General features: G+C 39.2%; 1 long non-coding RNA gene across 1 annotated transcript; it reads right to left on the reverse strand.

The window, feature by feature from the left end:
* Positions 1 to 15,445: 15,445 nt before the first annotated feature.
* Positions 15,446 to 22,741, reverse strand: LOC118009489. Its single transcript, XR_004678949.1, has 3 exons — positions 20,677 to 22,741; positions 18,890 to 18,982; positions 15,446 to 16,588 (listed from the first exon to the last, which is right to left on the reverse strand). It is a non-coding gene; the product is annotated as an uncharacterized LOC118009489 (long non-coding RNA).
* Between the last annotated feature and the right edge of the window lie 473 nt (positions 22,742 to 23,214).

Here is a 23,214-nt window from a genome sequence, read left to right on the forward strand (position 1 = left end):
ATAGGACAGACAAGCAATGCTATAAAGCTTGTAATTTTCTCCCTAATACTATCAACACTGCTCTGCTTTCCAAGCATCAGTGTTTTCCATGGAAAAGAAATTCAATATATTACTAAATTTCCAAATAAAGTAAAATGATTGTGTAAAGGAGCCATGGTGTTTATGGGGACCCCATTTTCCTTTGTTGCTCTGTAACAGTGAATTCCTAAATACTTGGGTGTCAAAAGTGATACTGCTGAACTCAGAATACATCCAACCCCCACCACCCCCTTCCTGTCACAAAAGCCAAGTTTTATATTTCCTCCTAGCATGGAAGGAAAATTCTGTAATTTCTTTTACCTGTGAATTACTTTATAAAGAACCAGTTAATCAAAATGGTGCATAATTTCTTTCTCTCTCTCTCTTTTTAAAGTCATCTTTATTATTGTGTTGTTCTTTCTGGCTTTAGTATTTCATACACAAATCAAGATGATCACCTTCTGCGAAGGGAGATACTAAAGTATAATTTAACCATCCACCTATCCACTTGAGCTAGACACCTAGGCATCTCTAAAATCTATCCCACTTTTTCTCTTTTTTCTCTGCTGCCATGGTCTTAGTTTAAGCTCTTAGAAACCTTTGCTGTATTATTGCCTCAGCATTCTAATGGTCTCCTAACCTTGAATCTCTTCCCTCTCTATGCCCCTAAAAATGCCAGTGAGAATAGAGTTTCTTCTGTGTTTTCTTTTGGTAACTGACATACAGAAGTTTTGGATAGCTTGTAATCAATCAGGGGTAAGAGAGTGACACCCTCAGATTGATCAGACACCAAATAATGAAACTTTAGCTGATAATTTTGCATTTTCCTTTCACATGTGGTGTCCTTTTGGGACCAAAAAAAAAAGAACAAAAGGTGAATAGAATCTATTTTGGAGACTTGTTAATCAGCGGAGCTCAGGAATACAAAAGGCCATCCACATTTTGGATGAGGGTACAATGACAAGGCAACTCGAGGAACTTGAGATCTTAATTAAGCATTTGTGAAAATTGATAGAGTTTCCTGAGTCCCTGGCTCATGGCAGTCCCTAAATACTTCTGGTTTTCTCAAGGAAAAGCAAACAATTACTTGCATTGAAATTTTAGGGGGTTCCAGAATAGGCATAGATCCACAACTATAAAGTAGTTGGCCCAGGGAAGGATCAAGGAAAATAATAATATCTGGATTTGGATCCCAGAAAGATTTTTAACACACTTTCAATAACTCATCATTTTGTGTGCTTCTGGTTTATCCTTCCCAGGTTTTGCTTTGTTTCATTTGTTTCTTTGTTTTCAGAGAGAGAGAGAGAGAGTACTCATGCAAGCAGGAAGGTGGGAGGAGAGGGAGAGGGAGAGAGAGCATCTTAAGTAGGCTCCACACCCAGCACGGAGCCTGACCGGGGTTCAATCTCATGACCCTGAGATATGACCTGAGCCCAAACCGAGAGTCGGACACTTAACCGAATGAGCCACCCAGGTGTCCCTCCCAGGTTTCTTTTTTAAAAATTAAGCATGTGTGTGTATATGTGTGTGTTTAAATGTGTATGTATGTATATATGCATGTGTATGTGTGTGTATATATGTATTCATGCATAAATGTGTATGTGTATATATACTTACATTCACATATATATGTTACATATATAATTTCCCCATATTTGTTATACAAGGTAGCATACTATATATTAACTTGCATTTTGCTTTTTTTTTTTTTTTTTTACTTGTGAGTCTATTTTGGAAATAAGGCTATACAAGTCCAGAGATCTACCTTAGTATTTGTCTTTACTAACTAATAATCTATTATATGACTATCTTATTATTATAGTTTATTCAGCCAGTTCTTTTCAAATGAACCCTAGTTTTTCTCCAATATTTTATTATTTCAAACAATGTTGTAAATAGTAACCTTGTGCAAATGTTGTTTCATGTTGATTCATGTTGTGAATGTGTACCTTCACAATACATTCCCAGAAGGGGGATTGCTGGATCATAAGGTAAATGCATATGTAGTGTTACTAGATACTGCTAAATTCTCTTACATCACAGTTGTGATAGTTAATTTTATATGCCAACTCAACTGGTGCCCAGGTATGCGGTCAAACATTGTTCTGGGTGTTTCTGTAAGGGTGTTCTTGGATGAGATTAACATTCACATTGGTGGGCTTTGAGTAAAGAAGATTGTCTTCCAGAATGTGGGTGGGCCACATCCAGTAAGTTGAAGACCTATATAGAGCAAAAGACTGACTTCTCCTGAGCAAGAGGACAGTTCTGCTAGCAAACGGCTTTTGGACTTGAACTGAAGCATCAGCTTTTCCTGGCTCTCCAGCCTGCTGGCCCACCCTGCAGATTTTGGACTTGCCAGTCTCCAGAATTGCATGAACCAATCCCTTAAAAAACATACATACCCATCTACATACATACACATATACACACATTCATCCTATTGGTTATGTTTCTCTGGGGAACCCAGGCTGATACAGTGGTTACACCATTTTGCATTGCTACCTACAATGTGTGAGGAGTGCCTGTTTTCCCATAGCCCCATGATCAGGGTGTTGCTAAGCATTTGAATTTTTGCCAAACTGATTGGTAAGAAATGATATCTTAGTGTAGTTTTAATTTGTGTTTCTCCTATTAGGAGTGAAATAGAGTATCTCTTTATATAAAGGACCATTTATATATTTTCTCCAGTGAAATGCCCTGAGAAGATTTTTATGGTGTAAACATCTCTTGTTGTGGACCAAGGTAAACTGCTCTTAGAAAGAGACTAGGTCTCCAAGATGAATGTAATCATTTTTCAGTAAGAATAGCCATTCTTTTGTGGAATTCAGAGTACACATATCCTTTATTTCATTGTACTTATATTTCATTTTTATTAACCCATATTTGATTAGCAAGATAATATATACTGAGAAATTCTCTTTGATAAAATATGTCCTGATGAGAATTTAGATTTTACAACAGAATTGAGAAAACCCTCAGGTAGAAGAGATGCTTTGTCAGGCATTTGGATTCCTGACCTGGCATCCTTCTATTAGCTAGAGTAGGGTTCTCTCTCTTCTTATCCCTCTTTTTACTTACTCTCTATCCTCCAGGTTTTCTGAAGTTTTCTTTGTGCTGATTGAATAAACACAAGTCTGTGCCTTTTCCCTCCTAGAGCCAAATGCTTTCTTTTATTAACACTAGCAAGTATAAATAGCTGTTCAAAGGTGCCAAGTGAATGCATTTCAAGTTAAATCTGCCTCCAAGGTGCTAACTCCAAAGAAAACTAAACTTTAACGTGAACATTAATTTCCAAGGTGGATTGTTCATCCCTAAATGATAATCCATTTTCCCAAAACTGCCAGCAGGAACCGTGTTTGATAGGAATGGAAATAGAAAAGAGTAGCAAGTAGAAAGCTAGCAGGTCTCCAAGACCAAATGGGTGCAAGCTGGCAGTTTACGAGATGAATACACCTTGCAGACGTGTTCTGTTTTCTTTAAGTTTGAATCAGTTGCATGTATTTAGAAGCTCAGAAAATTTATAAAGCAATTTCTCTTTGAATAGGTCTGCATTTGTCTCCAATATTTTCTTTCAACCATGTTGTGATGAATGTATGTAATGAATGCAAATATTGCTTCAGATGGCAGAAGCGTAATTCCATGTTAAGTTCCTAGAAGGGGACTGCAAGATTTTTTTAAAACTCTGAATGTCTGACTCGTTTAAAAAAGAGAGAGAGAGATCTGGCAATGCTGAACCAATATTCCTCACTGGTTATAATCCATACGGAAGATGATCCTGAATAGCCGAAGCAATCTTGAGCAAGAAGAACAAAGCTAGAGGCATCACATCCTGATTTCAAACTATGTTATGAAGTTACAACAATCGAGACATTCTGGCCCTGGCATTAAAATAGAGAGAGAGACCAATGGAAAAGAAGAGAGCCCAAAAGTACATTCATGCATTTACGTTCAACTAATCTTCAGTGAGGGTGCTGAGAACACTTAATGGGGAAAGGATAGTCTCTTCAATAAATGGTGGGAAAACTGGATATCCACATGAAGAAAAATGAAATTGGACTCTTCTCTCTCACCACATACAAAAATCAATTCAAAATAGATGAAAGATTTAAACACATGTCTTGAAGCTGTAAAACTACCAGAAGAAAACGTAAAGGAAAAGCTTCTTGACATTTGTCTTGGTCATGATTTTTTGGATATGATCCCCAAAACACAAGCAAGGAAAGCAAATATAGGCACGTGGGACTCTATAAAACAAAACTTCTGCACAGCAAAGGAAACAATCAACCGAGTGACTAGACAACCTATGGAATGGGAGAAAATATTTGCAAGTCATACATCTGATAAGTGGTTAATATCCAAAATACACAAGGAACTCAAATAATTCAATGGCAAAAAACAAAGCAACCCGATTTGAAAATGAGCAAAGCATAGAGACATGTCTCAAAAGAAGATATATAAATGGGCAACAGGTAATTAAACGGTATTTAACATCACAAAGCATCAGAGGGATGGACATCAAAACCACAGTGATATATCATTTCATACCTGTTGAAATGACTATCATCAAAAAGATAAAAGATAACAAATGTTGGTAGGGATGTAGAGAAAAGGGAACACTTGTACACTGTTGGTCGGAATGTAAATTCATATAGACATCATGGAAAATAGTATAGAGGTTCCTCAAAAAATTAAAAATAGAACTACCGTATGATCCAGCTATCCCACTTCTCGGTGTATATCCAAAGGACATAAAACAAGGATCTCAAAGAGATATCTGCACTCCTATGTTCATTTTAGCATTACTCATGATAGCCAAGATATGGGAACAACCTAAGTGTCTGTCGATGGATGAATGGATAAAGAAAATGTGGTATAAATATATACAATAGAGTATTATTCAGCTTTTAGAAAAGAAAGAAATCCTAACATTTGTGATGACGTGGATGAACATGGGGGACATTATGTTAAGTGCAATAAGCCAGGCACAGAAAGATGAATACTATGTGATATCACTTATATGTAGAATCAAAAAAAAAAAAATTGAATCCACAGAAGCAGAGTAGAATGGTGGTGGCCAAGTTCTGGGGATGAGGGAAATGGGTAGCTATTGGTCAAAAGGTACAAAGTTTTCGTTTTGAAGGACAAGTTCTGTAGATGTAATATACAGCATGGTGACTCGAGTTAATGATACTGTATCATACATGTGTAATTTGCTAAGAGACTGGAGCTTAAGTGTTCTCACCACACACACCCACACAAATGGTAACTCTGTGAGGTGATGCAGTGTTAATAGCTTGATTATGATAATCATTTCACAATGTATATGTACATCAAAACATCACGTTGTACACCATGAATGTGTACAATTTGTCAATTATACCTCAGTAAAGTTGGGGCAGGGTGGCAAAAAAGAAACCAAATTCAATGTCAATTTATGCCTGATACCTGAAAACATTTTTGCCTGTGTCTTTACTACAATCCTCATCACATTTATTGTGCTTATGATGATACAGCTCTTTACCCCTCGAGATGGAGAGTTCCTCAAGGTCAAGGATCTATATGTCTTTGGATCCCCAGCACCTGTCTGGCACATGGTTAGATGTGATACATGTTTTTTCTGTGAATAAGCAGTCAATGGTCTCTGGGTCTAAAAACAGGGTCATACCAGGAAGACAGAACAATATTGTGGTCTGACAGACCAGCACCCAAAACTGGCCCAGGTAACCTCTTGAGATCATCTCTTCATTTGTCAAACGGGTTACAGGCCTATGGGCTTATTGTGAGAATTAAATCAGATAATTTAAATAAAGTGTTCGGTATCGCAGCTGGCAGCTAGGAACACATGCCCGCTGTCGATGACTGGTTTGGACTAGTTTGCTTACAATCATACTTGCAAACCTGAAAATAAATGGAGAAATACCACTCTTCATCCAAAGAGACAAAATTTCCACTTTTGATTCGGTCAATCTTAACTATGTAAAATGAACTAAAGGCATTATTTTAAAATTTGCCAGGTGAAGGGCGCCTGGGTGGCTCAGTCGGGTAAGCATCTGCCTTCTGCTCAGGTCATGATCTTGGGGTCCTGGGATGGAGCTCCGTGTGGAACTCCCTGCTCAGCAGTGAGTCTGCTTCTTTCTCTCTCTCTGTCCCTCCACTTGTGCTCGCTCACTCTCTCTCTCTCTCTCAAATAAATAAAATCTTTTAAAAAAAATAAAAATAAATTTTCGCAGGTGCAATGTGGGCATCCCACAGGAACTAGCATAGTGACCAGAGGCCCACAGGAAAAGCATTTACATATGAAGAAAGTTCTAAAAACAGGCCCCATAAGAACCAAAGCACACCATGACTTCCGAATATTCTTATTTTTCTTCTCCCTTACGATTTTTTTCTTTATTTTATTTTATTTTTTTAAATTTTATTATATTATGTTAGTCACCATACAATACATCATTGGTTTTTGATGTGGTGATCCACCATCCATTGTTTTCGTATAACACCCAGTGCTCCATGCAGTACGTGCCCTCCTTAATACCCACCACCGGGCTAACCAACCCCCTCTCCCCCCTCCTCTAAAACCCTGTTTGTTTCTCAGAGTCCATAGTCTCTCATGGTTCATCTCTCCCTCCAATCCCCCCCCGATTTTTCCCTTCCTTCTCCTAATGTCCTCCATGCTATTCCTTATGTTCCACAAATAAGTGAAACCATATGATAATTGACTTTCTCTGCTTGACTTATTTCACTTAGCATAATCTCCCCCAGTCCCATCCATGTTGATGTAAAAGCTGGGGATTCATCCTTTCTGATGGCTGAGTAATATTCCATTGTATATATGGACCACATCTTTATCCATTCATCTGTTGAAGGGCATCTCGGCTCTTTCCACAGTTTGGCTATTGTGGACATTGCTGCTATGAACATTGGGGTGCAACAACTTCTTTCGTTTCAAAAACACCAACTATGAAAACCAAAGATCCTTTCCTCTCTTCTTCTTTCAAGCCAATTGCCAGCTAAGAGGGAGCTGGGGTTCATGGTTCCTAAATTTGAAAAGTCTGATGCAGATTGTCATTCGAGACTGCACTGGATCTGACGGAGTTTTATCTGCCTCAGAGAAACTATATAAATTTTTATAAAACCTTGCTTTTAATAGCCGAAAGGGGAGTCTCATCGTAGAATATGAGAGGTGAACGTGGCGAGACAAAGGAAAACCATCTCGGGAAGCTCTTGAGTGAGACGTTTTTAATTGAACAAGATTCAGAATTGGTTGCTTCCAGAAGATATTAAACCCAACCTCTGATCTCATCAGACCTGCGCTCCAAAGGGATCTTCCGGACTAGAAAGCTACATACGAGGTAAACATGACAGAAATTGTCATTCCCCTTGTCACTCAGAAGAGCCATCTGCTCCTGAGTTAAAGCCGTTTTCTATTAAATTCACCAGCATGCTAATTAAAGAACGACTGGAGGATGGCGAAGCTGCCAGATGCTGTGAAGACACATCACTGTCTTTTTATATGGTTAGGCGGACGTTTAATTAAAACCGCAGCTGCTGCGTCTGCTCTGCTCACCAACACAGCTAAATTTCATTTACCTGAGAAAATCATTCCCTATTAGTGTCTTTCAAGATGTAAAACAACTTAAAACAGACCTTGCCGAAATATTTAATGCCTCTGTACAGGATTTAATTAAAGGCGTCAGTAATTACATCAGGACAACTTGAACCTGACTTTCCTTGGGGTTCTTGTTGTGCCTCGTGAGAACTTATCAACTGTCTCCTCCATGGCATCCTTATCTGGGGAAGATAACAGAGAGAGCCTGAGTACTCAGCCGCTCTCTATTACATTTTACTTGGGCGTATGAGTTTTAATGCACTTAAAAGCCCTCTTTTTGGGAAAAAAAAAAGAGAAAGAGAGAGAGAGAAATTCTGAGAGGAGATGGAAATGAAAGTGGTGCCAGGATTTGCTTGTTATAGAACTCTCACTGATGACTAATGTAATCACCAGCCAGTGCTCAGACCTATACTGACCACCCTCTTTAAGAAAAAATTACAGCCATTTTCTCATTTTAATAGAGGGTTTTTTTTTTAATTCGGAACTTACGCACATTCTGCTCCCATTGAATTGAGCAAAATATGTTGATTATCAGTAGATTTTAGCTGGAAAACATGCTGCATATCATAACAAAGTTCAAAGCAAATCGTAACTATGGATAAATAAATAAAATCTTTTAAAAAAATAAAAATAAATTTTCGCAGGTGCAATGTGGGCATCCCACAGGAACTAGCATAGTGACCAGAGGCCCACAGGAAAAGCATTTACATATGAAGAAAGTTCTAAAAACAGGCCCCATAAGAACCAAAGCACACCATGACTTTCGAATATTCTTATTTTTCTTCTTCCTTATGATTTCTTTTTCTTTATTTTATTTTATTTATTAATTGATCTCCTCTTTTTTTTTAAGATTTTATTTATTCGAGAGAGAGAATGAGAGAGAGAGAGAGCACATGAGAGGGGGGAGGGTCAGAGGGAGAAGCAGACTCCCTGCAGAGCAGGGAGCCCGATGCGGGACTCGATCCCGGGACTCCAGGATCATGACCCGAGCCGAAGGCAGTCGCTTAACCAACTGAGCCACCCAGGCGCCCCTGATCTCCTCTTTTTGAGGAGAATATTCATCATTCTATAATCACACCACAGCTATGTTTTGGTAGCATGAGCCACAATCACGGACATACCGGTCTCTTTCTTAGTTTTCATTTGGGAATAAACCAATGCAGAAACTAAGAAGATAAGACACACAGAATTAGAGTGGGATTCCTTGTGAGCAGCTTGTTGGGGAAGGGTTAGACAATTACATCCTACCTGGTCTGTTTTAGATCTGTCCTCGGGGTATCTTCTCCTTCTTTTCGAATATTAAATTGACTCTCCAAATTAAGAAGTCAGACAATCAGGAGGTTAGAAATTGACCTGGGCCTTTCTGGTTTCAAACTTAAAATTTACTGCAACCTAGCCATTGGCAACAGTTTAAGAAAAGCGTGTGACTACAGCTGTCCAGTGTGTTCTGACACGGATATAGGCTGGACTTGAAGATAGTAAACCAAAAGCTCTAATTATAAATAGGTATTTAGTTACCAAAAGTCTATTACAGGAAAGTAATGGAAAGTATATCAAAATAATATTTTGCTCTTAATTCATAAGCACAGCACTTAGAGACCACTGCTTAGGAGGAAATGGGCTTTGGGTTGATTTCCCAGCAATGGGGTCATTCAGTTTCACTTTCCTGAGATGACTGGTATTGGTCATTAAGTCAAAGATTTAGTGAGATGACTGGTTGTGACCAAGGATGTAATTTGTGACTTTGTATTACAACAAGCTGATTGATCTTGGCCTTATTAGTGCCATCTGGAACCAGTTGAAATGTACAGTCAAGACAAAGCAGTAGTTTGTAGGAAAAGTGTAATGTGTATTTTCAGGAAGTTTCACAATCCTGGCTCTTGACAATAGCCAGAGTAGCTAATTCAGATAGGACACTATATTACTCTGGTGGGGCTGTCATAACAGAATACCACCAACTGGATGGCTTAAACAATGGAAATTTATTTTCTCATAGTTCGGGAGGCTGGAAGTCCAAGATCAGAGTGCCAGGATGGCCAGATTCTAGTGAGAGCTCTCTTCCTCCTATGCAGAAAGTTGCATTCTCTGTGTCCTCACATTGAAGGGAAAGGAACACATGGAGAAGGAGAGATTAGAGGGCTCACTCTCCAATGTCTCCTCTTTCTTTCTTTTTTTTTCTTTCTGATGTCTCTTCTCGTAAGGGCACTAATCCTATGATGAGAGCCCCACCCTCATCTAAACCTAATTAATTCCTAAAGCCTTATCTCCAAATACCATCACATCATCACCATATGACTTTTTGGGGAACACAATTCAGTCCAGAGCAGTTAGCAAGAAACACAGACTTATAAATGCCCTCCCAACTCATGTGTGCTCTTACTCATTTAGCAATTATTCTTGAACACTACTGTGGGCATATAAAGGATGCAAACATGATTAAGACACACATTTCCTGACTTTGAGTAGCTTTTAACCTGGTGAGGAAGCTAGAATGGAAATCAAGAATTGCAATAGGATGTGGTAATTATTATAATAAATGTTTGCAAAAGGCATTATGGCAGGGCTTTATTAACAGTGCAATAGGTTGGTTCATCACGTGTCTCTGAATTTACTGAGAACAAACTACATGCCAGACAATGTGCTTGGCACTCAGAATATAAAGATACATAAAAACATAGAGTACTGGCTCAGCCTGAAAGAGCCAGGAAAGATATCCTAGAGAAAATGATGGTATATGCTCACCTTAGATGAGAAAGAATTATCCAGGTTGGCAAGAGGGGAACGAGCATCCCTAGCAGGGAGAAGAGAGTGTGCACACACAATGGGATAATGTGCTAGGGTACAGCAAACCCAACAGTGTGGGTGGAGCACAAGAACAGGTGTGCAAATGGCTTATGCTGGTTGGAGAATGGCTTGCAGAGTCCAGGTGGTAAGGATGGGAAAGAGGTGGTAAGAAATAGCCTGGATTTTATTCTGAATACAGTTTGAAGATACAGCTATCCAATTGGATGTGTGAGAGAAGAGTCAAAGATGACTCAAAGATTTTTGGGCTAGGAAAGGGTAGGGTAGACTTACTCTTTATATAAAGACTGTAGAAGGAACAGATGGGTGGGAAGTGGCTAGCTGAGAAACAGGGGGTTTGGTGACTACGGAGATTCATTTATTCCACAAGTTTTTTGGGGTGGGCTTGGAACTAAAAAAAGATAAAGATTTAAGAGCTCTTTAGCAGGTAGAAATGACAGAGCCTGTGGATTAAGTGAGGAAGAAGAAGGACAAGAACGTCTAGGAGGACCAACCGGTGAATGGGATTGCTAGGTGGACAGCAGGGAACTTTCACCATGATGGGGAGAATAGGAGGGAAAGGGATTTTTTGGTGGGGAGGTATCAAGCTCTATTTTGCACATGTTCCATTTAAAGGGCCTGTGATACATCCAAGTGGAAACAACATTACGGTCTTCGGAGCTAATGAAAAGAAAGTTCTAGGGAGCCTGGGTGGCTCAGATGGTTAAGAGACTGCATTCCATCGAGGGAATATTCCATGATATATTTATCAATATTGGTATCAGTGGGCATTTGGATAACTTCCCAGTTTGGGACTTGATAGTGCTGCTATAAATATTCTAAAAAGTGCCTTTTGGGAGTGGATTATTGGATCATAGGATATGGCCCACAGTTAGCTTTACTTTTCCAAAGTGGTAGACCACTCTACATCAAGAGGCAGTGTGCGAGTTCCAATTAAACTGAAAGTTTTCAAGAGGGGAAATTGTTGCAAAGGGAATTCTTCAACAAGAAGAAAATGGCCAAATCCCAAGACTAAATATTTTTTCTCATTTTAATTTTTGATGGGCTAAAAGATTAGTGATAGAAATAGGAATTACTGGAGTACTATATAGATAATTTTCATTGTTATCACCAGTGAATTACAACCCTCTTATCTTCCAACTTAAAACTCACCTTCTCAAAGTCCAAGTCAAATGCTACTACTGACTCCATCAAGTTTATCCTTTCAATTAGCAGTGATGTCATTCATAGAAACTTTCTCACTTTACGTTCTCTAAGTTCCAACTTGTATTTTGGACACATTGTGTATCTTACCTCCTCTGATTTATTACCAGCTTGAGCTGGCTTGAGGGCAGAGACCGTACCTTTTTTCTCTTCTTTTCTTTTCTTTTTTCACTATCATTATCTATCCCATATAGGTTTTTGCCCATAAAGGGAGATTTTCATATACTCATACAGTGAATAAATAATTTTCACATTTATTGGGCTGAGTCTCACTCATTTATTCCCAACATCACAAGTGTCACTCTCTCCTTGCCCTGGAGCACAAATGACTTAAAGACTTGACTTCATAAAACTTAGGTTTGAAGCTCATCTCCAGCTTGCCCCAGGGAGCAGGGAGTGGGAAGGAATGTGGAGGGAAGGCAGAAAGTTAAGCAGTTTTTATTGTTCAGAGGAATGCGGTGCAATATGCTCTCTTGGAGCTCCAGGGATTTAAATGCCAGAGGGATTGCTGGCAGCGTGGGTTTGCATATGCAGCACCGTTTAGGGATGCTCACATGGCGTGTGATTGTGCTGTGCCTCGAACTGACAGTGCCATCTGTTCTTCGCTTTATTGAACGACAGGACTTAGCCTGTCCTCTCCAAGTGAGCACACACGCACACACACACACACACGTGCATAGCCCAACCTCTACCCCAGCCTCAACAGAAACCACTTAATTGACTTTCCATGTCAGATTTTAATCTCAGCGGGCAACTTAGATGAGTCAGGTATGGACATCGTGAGGTCCTCCTCTTTCGTGGAGAACTGGGAGGTCCAAGTGGCTAGGAAACCGGCAATCATCACATGCAAAGTCACTCAGCGTAGAAGATGAGTTATAATGACAGATGGCAGCAGTCAAAAAATTAAAAAAAAAAAAACTATAGAAAGAAACATGCTGGTGAAAATGTATCAGCAAAGAAGTCAGACATGGGCAATGTAATAAGATGGCAATGCAAGATGATAGAACCAATTTCTCAAAAAATGTGAAGAACTGTTTTGTTAAGTATCCCTGTATATCTATCCATAGTTTAGAAATAGTAGTTATTTCCTTATATCATCAGCAGCAGCAAATACAGAAAAACAACGGAGCTCAGTGTTCCACAGATGCAACTGTGTTGTAGGAGATCATATGCCCTGAACCGAAAGGGAGAAGCTGAGCAACATGATTAATGAGCCGTAGGTGCAGAAAACATATGTCCGGGATTTTCTGTGCTGGTCTCAATTTTATGTAGTTTTATTCTTCCCAAAATATATGATTCAATGTTTGACTAAACAGAACATAATTTGATTTTTACGCAATTGTAGGTCTCTTCACATACAAAAAAAAAATCACAAATCAAGAAAAGCCTTTTTTTCAGAACGGGAGTCTTTACTTCGGACTCAGAAAATACAGGCATCCTAGGATGGCCTTCAGAATATAGATGTATGTAGATGTCAACGTACGCAGGTGGGTGGAAGCAACAGTCATTTTCAGCAACATGTTATCACAATTAACCTAAAAAAACAGTCTTCCATTACAAAACACCATGAAATGCTAGATAAAATGTAACAAGCATTCTTTTAAGTGTATTCATTGAGCTTGTAAGACAGAACAATCCCTGTGGGGCCAAATGAAAAGGAAATTGCAAACCTGTGAGGTAAGCCTATAAGGAAGACCTCTGTTTTGAGGAAGGTGCAAGTTTCAGTGACCTAAGGGGCTTCAGTCTCATGCCCACTGATGACGAGGTCTTGGGTAGCCTGACACAAAAGTTCAAGTCCAAATAGGATATTTGCATAATTTCAGATGTCTATCCCCAAACATGTAATAATTACAAAGGGAAAATAGTAAATTTACAGTGGCGATTCCTGGCAGACATCATCTTAGCCAAGTGATCGCCGTCAACATCGGGAGTGACGCCTCTGTATTGATGTCATGTACTCCCTGGTAGGCTGCATTTGGGAAGTCATAGCACTTCTGTGGTATCCTGCCCAGTGATGCCGGACTTCAGCATAATCATGAAAAAACACCAAACAAACCCAAGGTGAGGGACATTCTACAAAATAATGGAGCACTACTCTTGGAAAGTATCAAGGTCATGAGAGACAAAGAATGGGGCACTGTCGTAGATTGAGGAGACGAGGGAGTCAGGTCCATGTGGTGTGAGGTCCTGCATTAGATCCTAGAATAGAAAAAAGACACTAATTGGAAACCTGGTGAAAGGTGAGAAATGTTCAACTTTATTTTACTAACTTTAGTCAATAGTATTGTAACAAGGTTTATTTCATTGTTTTGATCAATATCCTTTGGTTAGGGAAGATGCTAATACAAGGGTGACAGGTGTATGGGAATTCTATACTGTTTTTGCAATTCTTTAAAGCTAAAAGTATTTCCAAAATATTAACTGCTAAAACAGGTACCAGTGACCCAGTGACCCCATTATGGTGATAAAGAGGATCAAGAAAGAAGGTGAAATGGGAAAAACAAAAGGACCAGTACATCATGACTAGAAGAATTTATTAAATTCAACTCACCATGGGCTGGCAGGGTCTTTTCTCTCTCTCTCTCTCTCTCTCTCTTTCTCTTTCTTTCTTTCTCTCTTCTTCTCTTTCTTTCTCTCTCTCTTCTTTTCTTTCTTTCTTTTCTTTCTTCCTTTCTTTTCTTTCTTCCTTTCTTTCTTTCTTTCTTTCTTTCCTTTCTTTCTTTCTTTCTTTCTTTCTTTCTTTCTTTCTTTCTTTCTTTCTTTCTTTCTTTCTTTCACTACTATAGACTGTGTCAGAAGGTGTGTGGACAGTGCTGAAGTCACCCGTTAAATGGAAATGTAAACCTCAAAAGGAAGCTGTCAGACAAGCAGACACCATCAACATTCGAAGTGGCTTGAAATTTCCTGGAAGCAGCTCCTTCCTCCTTTAATAAAACTTTGCCCTGGGCACTGAAACTTTAATGGAACCATAAAAGTAACAAGGCTTTAAGCAAATCTCAGACTTAAGAGGCTGGAAAAGTGAGAGAGGGCAAAGATATTCAAGTTAATCAAATCCACCTAATGATACATCCAATGAATGTAAATCAATTACTCCAAGTCTTATGCTCTTCAATGGCCCTGAGGTTTTGTCGTGGTATTCGAAAAAGAATATAAGAAAATATCAAGCAAAAACTGATAAAGCTTCCAGGAAAATTAACAAATTCATTTGTCTCAATTAAGAGCTCAAGGAGATCAAAAAAATGTCTCCTACAGGTAATACAAATAGCAACCTTTATCTAATGACAATAGTTAGAGACTACTCATTTCTTTTCAAGAATAAATGGAGCTTTTACTTAGCTACAATTCAAGTCTCAATATTCCAGATCATCTACATCACACATACTGCTCTCTCTGTCAATTATGCAATTAAGTTCAAAATCAATAGCACAAAGATGAATAAAATTCCCCGTAATTGTAAACTTAAAAACAGACTTCAAAGAAGAATCATTATGGAAATAAGAAAGTACTTGGAATGGAATTATAATGAAGATCCTACATATGAGAACTTAAATGGCCCAACAAAAGTGGCATTTAGTGGGAAAAACCATAGCATTATGCAAGAGAAGAAGGATTTAAAATAATGAGCCAAGCATACACTTAAGAAGTTAGAAAAAGAACAGAATAAACCCAAAGAGAACAGAAAGAAAGAATAAGGAGCAAAAGAGAAAATCAAGGTATTACAGAAAAAATCAATAAAGGCAAACTCAGGTTCTTTGGAAAGAAAAATGAGTAAGTCCAGCAATATGGATTTTTTTCAAAAAAGAAGGAAAGTGCAGATAAGCAAGATTAGGAATGAAAAAAATGAGTAGAGTATAGCAGATATTAAAGTAAAAAAACAATGCAAGTTTATGGTCAAGCGGGTATTAAGAAGGGCCTATTTTAGTCCCTCTGGGTTTCAGCTTTTGGTTCACTCTCTGTAGTATTTTGGTCTTAAAGTTGAATATTCCATTTCTCAGGCATAAGCTCACCTTCTGGTCAATACAGGCTTTTGCTTGTGGAATCTGTCCATCTCTTCAGTCGACAGGGTTGTAGAAAAAGACAGACTGAAGTATTCAAACAGCAGCTCAAGGCGAGAAAACTCTCCCCAACATGATGCTCTCTTGTATCGTCAGCCTGGTGGTGTTGGTGCCCTACTGGCTAATACTTTTATAGACAATAAGAAGTTACTTTTCCCCAAGTCTATCTCTGTATTAATCTTTAGGGTATAAAGTGATAAACTTAATTCTGGCAGTTTGGGAGATCTGAGAAAAACAGATTTTTCTTTCATTCTGTGTTTCTGATGAGAGCTCAGGATCTGGCTGTAAAACCAACATAATATAGTTTCTGTAGAAATTTCTGTCCAACTAAAGGGGCATCGCACCATTTAACAGGGGAGGTTTACAGAGCTAAGGGACACAGTTAGCAGATATCACAGTTACAATCTCAATCTAGGTCTGTTGGGTCCAAATACCCTCCTTTCCTGTTACTCCCTTTGAGGTTACATTTTGACTTCCTGTGATGCACAGTTTCTATTTTTATGCACTATTTATGTTTTCCATGCTTTGTGTGACTGCCTTTACAACCACCAAAATGACACCAATAGAGGTGTTTCTGAATAATTTTACACTAAGGAAGGGTGTTATTTAATTGTTTATGAAACCCTAAATGCATAGTGCCTCATCAGGCTCTCCAGGCACATATAATAAAACTTCAGCGCAGTGAGAGCGCAGTTTTTTCCATAGTAATCTGTCTCTTCACTAAAAAATGAGAGAAAGATGAAGAATTGGACCAAATATTAATCTTTTCAGCCCCACTTGACTAATAAACTGACAGTACAGGGATAGACTCCCTGTCCCCCCCAACCTTCTGAAGTACCTAATTTAATACTCACAGGGATCACAAGAAGAGCTATCATGTCTTGGGAACTGAGCATCGCCAATTCTGTAATACAACAAAAATCCTAAGGATGCACTTTAATATAACTGAGTTAACAATAGCTTCAATTCTACCCCGTGTTCGAGATCAAGTCAATGCAGTTTTGTGTGGTGTGAATGAGAGATTTATACTAATCATCACTATATATTTTTTTTTAAGATTTTTTGTTTATTTATTTGAGAGAGACAGCATGAGTAGGTGGGGAGGAGCAGAGGGAGAGGGAGAAGCAGGCTTCCCGCGGAGCAGGGAGCCTGATGCTGGGTTCCATCCCAGGACCCTGAGATCATGACTTGAGCCAAAAGCAGATGCTTAACCAACTGAGCCACCCAGGCACCCCTATACTTTTTATTTATAACATTTTTCTGCCACAAAATCTCTGTGCCTATAAATGTGCATTTCTTCAAAATCTTGAGGTAGTGCAAGGGGTATAGGCTCATTGTAGAGAATAAGGTGGGAAGTTATGGGTAGGGAGGCAGGGGAGAAATGAATGCTTTCCCCTTCCTTTATGGTATGCTCTCTCTTACTTTCCCAGTTTGGTGGAAGGAGCTCAAAGCATAAGAAAAACTAGGGCAAACCCCACTGCCCATTCTGTGGTCTCCCATCCCTCCCTGTGTCAACTATCCCTTCTTTCCAATTGTTAAATTCTAGTCTCCCCTCTGCAAATATTTACAGTTCTCTCCAATCTTAAAACCAGACACATAAATGCATTAAATCCTGGATCCTTCCTAGTTAGCTACCATTCTATTTCTCCCCTTCTCTTCTCAGGCAAGCTTCTTGAAAAATTATACTCTTCATCTCTCCTTCTTCACCTCCAATTGATTTCTTGACCCACAGCAAATTGGTTCCAATTTTTCCTAATTGCTTAACTGAAATTGCTGTTACCAGTTACTGAGAACCTCCTCTGGGCTCAACCCAATGGTCATGTCATTGTTTGACCTGTCTCTAACATGTTTTAAGTGCTGACCACATCCTCTTCTTAAAACTATTCTTCTGCTGCTATAACTTCTTTTTTTTTTTAAGATTTTATTTATTTATTTGAGAGAGAGAATGAGATAGAGAGAGCATGAGAGGGGGGAGGGTCAGAGGGAGAAGCAGACTCCCCACTGAGCAGGGAGCCCGATGCGGGACTCGATCCCGGGACTCCAGGATCATGACCTGAGCCGAAGGCAGTCGCCCAACCAACTGAGCCAGCCAGGCACCCTGCTGCTATAACTTCTGACACATTATTCTCCCCTGGATTTCCTCCTATTCTCCTGGTTGCTTCTTCTCAGTGTCCTTAGCTAACTCTTCTCTCTTACTCTCCTCTTAAAACTTGTTGGCTTGAGACTTTAATTCTCAGTCTTCTATTACTCTTTCCATTCTGAGTGATCTCACCTGTTGGCTTAGTTTCCACTTTTGCCTAAGCAAAGATGTCTCCCAAATCCCCATTTCAGCCCAGACCTTTTTCCAGAGCTCCAGGCTGGGATATCCAACTGCCCGTAAGAAATCTAATGTTAAATATACCACAAGCATCTCAACTTCAAACCATGTCCCAAATTAAGTTCTTTGCTTTTTCCTCAGAATCGGTTGAGATTCTTTAGTTTCCTTTTCCAAAAACCCCAAGCCAGAAATCTGGAGTCATTCTTAACTCCTTAGTGCCCCTCGCTCTCCTCATCTAGTTCCAGGGAATCCCAGTGTCACAGACTCTAGGGTCATATGATTACTCATTTCTATTTCCTCCTTTATACCAGACTGTTGGAGGAGGTCATCAAGAGGACATGGCCACCTGCTGGACCCTTGAGCTGAACCTGGGCAATTGGAGGCTCCTCACTTCCTCTCCCATCCTTGGAATGTACATTCTGCCCACCATTCTCATACAGGGAGTTGCCGCAGGGATTCAGCCTTGAGACAGTACTGTGTTATTGAGACCACCTGGGCTGTACACAGGACTGAACCCCATTTAAGGCCTCTATATACATTCTTTAAGATTAAGGGGCAGTTACAGAGATCTACTCATTTTGCGGCCACCCAAGACAAGCCTCATATGTCATTTCCCTTGCTTATTAAAACTGCTACGTACCAATTTGGAGTGGTCTCTTTCTTTGGTCTCTCCTTGCCTTCCATGTACAGGGACCAGTTTCAGATTATACTGGGGACTTCTAAGGTTGTGAACCAACTCCGATTGCCTTAGATTCTCTTCATATCTGACCTCTATTACTTCAATGACTTGGAGAATCCCTGCCATTGGTCATCTGTGCCCTTTATCTTCCTTCCCAAATATCCTCCCCAAGGTAACTACTGTGACCTTCCCAAAACAGTAAATTTTACCTTGATGATACTTCTGTTGCAATGTCTTCCCATGTCAATGGTCCCTACACAAGGGTTCAGAGATCACTGTTGTGCTGTATTCATTAAATTAATCTGAGGGATAGCATGAAAGAGAAGGAGAAATATGTTTTTAAAAAAGATTTTATTTATTTATTTATTTATTTATTTATTTATTTATTTATTTATTTGAGAGAGAGAGAGAATGTGAGCAGGGGGAGGGGCAGAGGGAGAGAGAGAATCTCAAGCAAACTGCACTGAGCACAGAGCCCGATGTGGGGCTTGATCTCAGGACCCTAAGATCATGACCTAAGCTGAAATCAAGAGCCAGATGCTCAACCAACTGAGCCACCCAGGTGGCCCGAGAAATAGGTATTTTTTCAAAGCTACCACCAGAGTACTCTAATGCACAGCCAAGTTTGAAATTCTCAGAGGAAGAAGCCAACCCAAAATTGCATGGGCAAAAGGAGATCAATCATTTTGGATGAGCCACTCATACTAATGGGAACATGAGCCAAGTGGTACCCTGTATCTCTCAGGACTGTTGAGATAGAATCAAGTCAAAACTCACCTGGTACAGAGTGTTCCCTATAACCTGGTCCCTGAATTAATTCTCTGTGCAATCACCCACCCTCCCCAAGAATCCTTTGTTCCAATGACACCAAGCTATTTATAGCTTCCTGAGGTTTTCATGCTATTTTGTATCTCTATATATTTGCAGATGCTTTCCCTGGTTCTGGAATGTCTTTCTCCTCCTCTTCTACCCAGAAAAGTCCTACTCATCTTTTAGACTATTCTTAAGCTTCATTGTTAAATATTTCTAGACTCAGAAAATCAAAGCAAATCACTTCCCATTTATGCCCATATTCTTTTTTGGACATATTTCCATCATTTCATTTACATTGTATTTAACTTTTTGCCTATATGCCCTTGCTATCCATTAGCTGTGATATCCTTAAAGACAGAGACGTATCTTAGACATTTTTGAGTCATTGGTACCCAAAACAATACCTAATCTACATATATTTGTTGAATGAATGAATTCCTTCAAAGAAGGTCTTTCTAAAGTATCAAATGCCCAAATATTAGAAAATGAAGCTAACTGGCAAGAATTAGCCTTTGATCTAAATTAGTTCCAATAAGTGAAAAGCTTGACGATATCATTCACCAGGATCTTCTAGTCCCTAATCTTTACCTTTCCATCTGATGCTCTGATTCATGGGTCATATGCTAACGGGTATAGCAGACTCTGGACAGCTTAGTGTTTAGAGTATTTATTTATCCAAGGATGAAACAAACAAAAAGTTTGTTTGTGATATCTATCAAGGATCAACTATTGTCTCTTGAGAACCCTATTACAAGCCAAGCATTGTACCTGCCATTGAGCATACAAAGATTAAACACAGTGGAGTTATGCCCAAAATCTAATGGGGCACAAAAAATGTATTTGATTAATTTCTGCCTGAAAGACTATGCTCAGTGTATGAATTCATAGAATATTAGTTTATGGAAGCCAAAAGGTAATTTTTTAAGATAATAAATGGTTATTGTTCACAACAGAACTTGTACAAACAAGATGACAATAATGCATTTGTAATAGCTGTCTTTTTATGGACGAGAGCCCAAGCTGTGTTAGATGCCAAAAGTGGCTACAGCAGACGGAAATGATGAAGTAACCAATGGAGCCAGACCTATGTGTAGTTGTTTTCTAATAGGCTTAATTATTTTTTAGATCAAGGAGAGCCCTATGCTTTAATTATATTTGGCAATGGGTAAAAGTATTGACTGACCCTGGATTCCTGATGCGCAAGTAGAAATCACAATGTAGGTTCTTCATCACTGGGTCATGTCGACTTTAAGGAAGGCAGGATTTCGTATAATCTTATTTTCATGAAAAAAAAAAAACCTATTATTTTATACAAAAGGAAACTTAAACCCCAGAGAGATTTCAATAAATGATTCAAAGTAACATACTGGCAGTCGATTTCATTTCAGACTCCAAGCCCACTCTCTTTCTGCTTCACCCAAAATTGGATTACCATAAATAATGGGCTGGATTTACAACACAAGTGTAAATTGTCACTGAATTCACTTAACTGAATGTTTCTGTTCCAAATATGCTGTGGCCCAGAAAACGGTGCCCCAATATGAGAAGGGTGTGTTCCATCAACACTCTTATGTCTGAAGCTTCTTATTAGATGTAATATATGAGTGACTGAGGAGGAACTATAATTTTTTCAAGAGTACCAGGAGAGAAAAGTTATGGTTTAAGATTTCAGGCAGCTTCAAAAGGAGTCAAGTCAGTGAAATTTCTCATTATGATTTCTGTCTTCATGTGGTAGAGCTTGTGACCTAAAAGATTTAAAAAATGTCAAAAATTCTGCTTATTAAGCACATACTGGCCAGTAGTGGGAACAGCCAGGCTCTAGAGGCAGGTAGATCTTGAAACCTTTCTATCCTTATGACTTTGGCATTCAGCTTTGTTACATAAGTAATAATGCTAACAGCTGCCTTGAAAGGTAGCTGTCAGGAATAAAGAACATAGGAAAAGGAACTTGGTATGGGATGTTCTTAGTGAGGCTTTGTGTCCTCTTTTTTTCATGTGTGACCCCAGGATTATTCCTCAGGCTCCAACTGGTTCCCTAGCCCCACCCTTCTTCCCAAAATCGGGATTAGGATGAGGTGAGTGAGGCACTCAGCTCAGGCATAAAATTTAAGGGGTTTCCAAAAGCGCAGTAATCAACATAAAGAAATATATAAATGCAGTATTTCTAACACTCATCTTGCATGACTTGGCCTCAATTGCTTCACCTAATACCGTCTGTGTCAGATCCTGTCTTTATTTAAAAGTTTGATATTTTCTTCTTCATGGGCTTCTTTTTCTGCCTTTTTTAATTTTCAAAAATATTTTATTAAAATATTATTTATCTTAATTCCTGAGTATTTTGGTGAACCTTAAATTTTATATCCAAGCCAAGTGGCTCTCTTGCCTCGTCCTAATTCTAAACCCACCTCTTTTTTCTCTCCAGCCTCAGGTCTCAGCAGCCTTTCCAGTCCTCTCAAAAGCCAACATTCTAGCCTTAGGCTCCTTAATTTTAGACTGGCTATGCAGTGGGAGGCAGGCTTTTCAATGCTCCCCTTTCCTTGCCTCCCAAAGGCAAGAAAAGAGACTTTTTATCTTATGACCCACTTTGAAGAAATGAGGGAGAAAACGCATGTAAAATGGAGAAGGCCATTTTATCTGTCAGGAGTCACCGCACAGAGCCTCAAACCAATTAAGCCTGACAGGTACTACAGTAGAAAGTATGAAGGGTGGTGCTAGACCACCTGCATTTTCCAGCCCTCAAAGGCTATGTGCCTGGGGAAGATACTTAATCCCTGTCCCTTAGTAGCTTTGCCATCTTGGGAAGTTACACGAGGTCTGCTAGCTATCAGTTTTCCATATTAGACAAGTTCCTTTAGCTCTACCCCTTCCTAAAGTTGTCCTCTTCATCAAGTAACTTGAGCTCTGTCCTTACTAGTTGTGCCATCTTGGGCAATCGCTCAAGTTCTACTCATCACTGGTCATGTCATGTTGGGATGTTACGTGAGCTCTGCTCCTTACTAGCTATGCCACCATGGGAAGTTGCTTAAGATCTCTGTGCCTTGGTTTTTCTCACCTGTAAAATGGAGGCCATAGAGGTACCTATCTTGTGGTTATTGTGACGATTAAATAAGTTAAGACATGTAATGCTCTTAGGACAGTATCTGGTGGGTATTAAGCACTCAATACATAGCAGCAATTATTTGAAAAATGTTTCAGACCTAAAAAAAAAGTGTTCAAAATAAGAAAAGATGTCAATAGTAAGATTACACATATTTTCAAAAATGTTATAACAATTCCATTTATTTGAGAATATGACTACAATTTATTTTGCTTAAGATGATGTGTGTTGGGGTGCCTGGGTGGCTCAGTTGGTTAAGTGTCTACTTAGGCTCAGGTCATGATCTTAGGGTCCTGGGATCAAGCCCCCATCGGGCTCCCTGCTCAGCAGGGAGTCTGTTTCTCCCTCTACTTCTACCCCTCCCCCCAGCTTGTTCTCTCTCTCCCTCGCTCAAATAAATAAAATCTTTAAAAAAAAAAAAGATGATGTGTGTTGGGGTCTTCCAAATAAGAGGCCTGTGGTTCTTTCAAGGTCCTACAACTGACTTGAATTCGAGGAAGTTACAAAGTTTGTGAGTCCTACAAAGTTCCTACTATCCTGATAGCTATATCTGTTGAATTTCTTTCAATAACAGTAATTATAGCTAGTATTTATTGGACTGTCTTTATGTGCCACACACTGTTC

The sequence above is a fragment of the Mirounga leonina genome, unplaced genomic scaffold (genome assembly GCF_011800145.1).
Source record: "Mirounga leonina isolate KUSES-001 unplaced genomic scaffold, KU_Mleo_1.0 Mir_127, whole genome shotgun sequence".
NCBI classification, from domain to species: Eukaryota; Metazoa; Chordata; class Mammalia; order Carnivora; family Phocidae; genus Mirounga; species Mirounga leonina.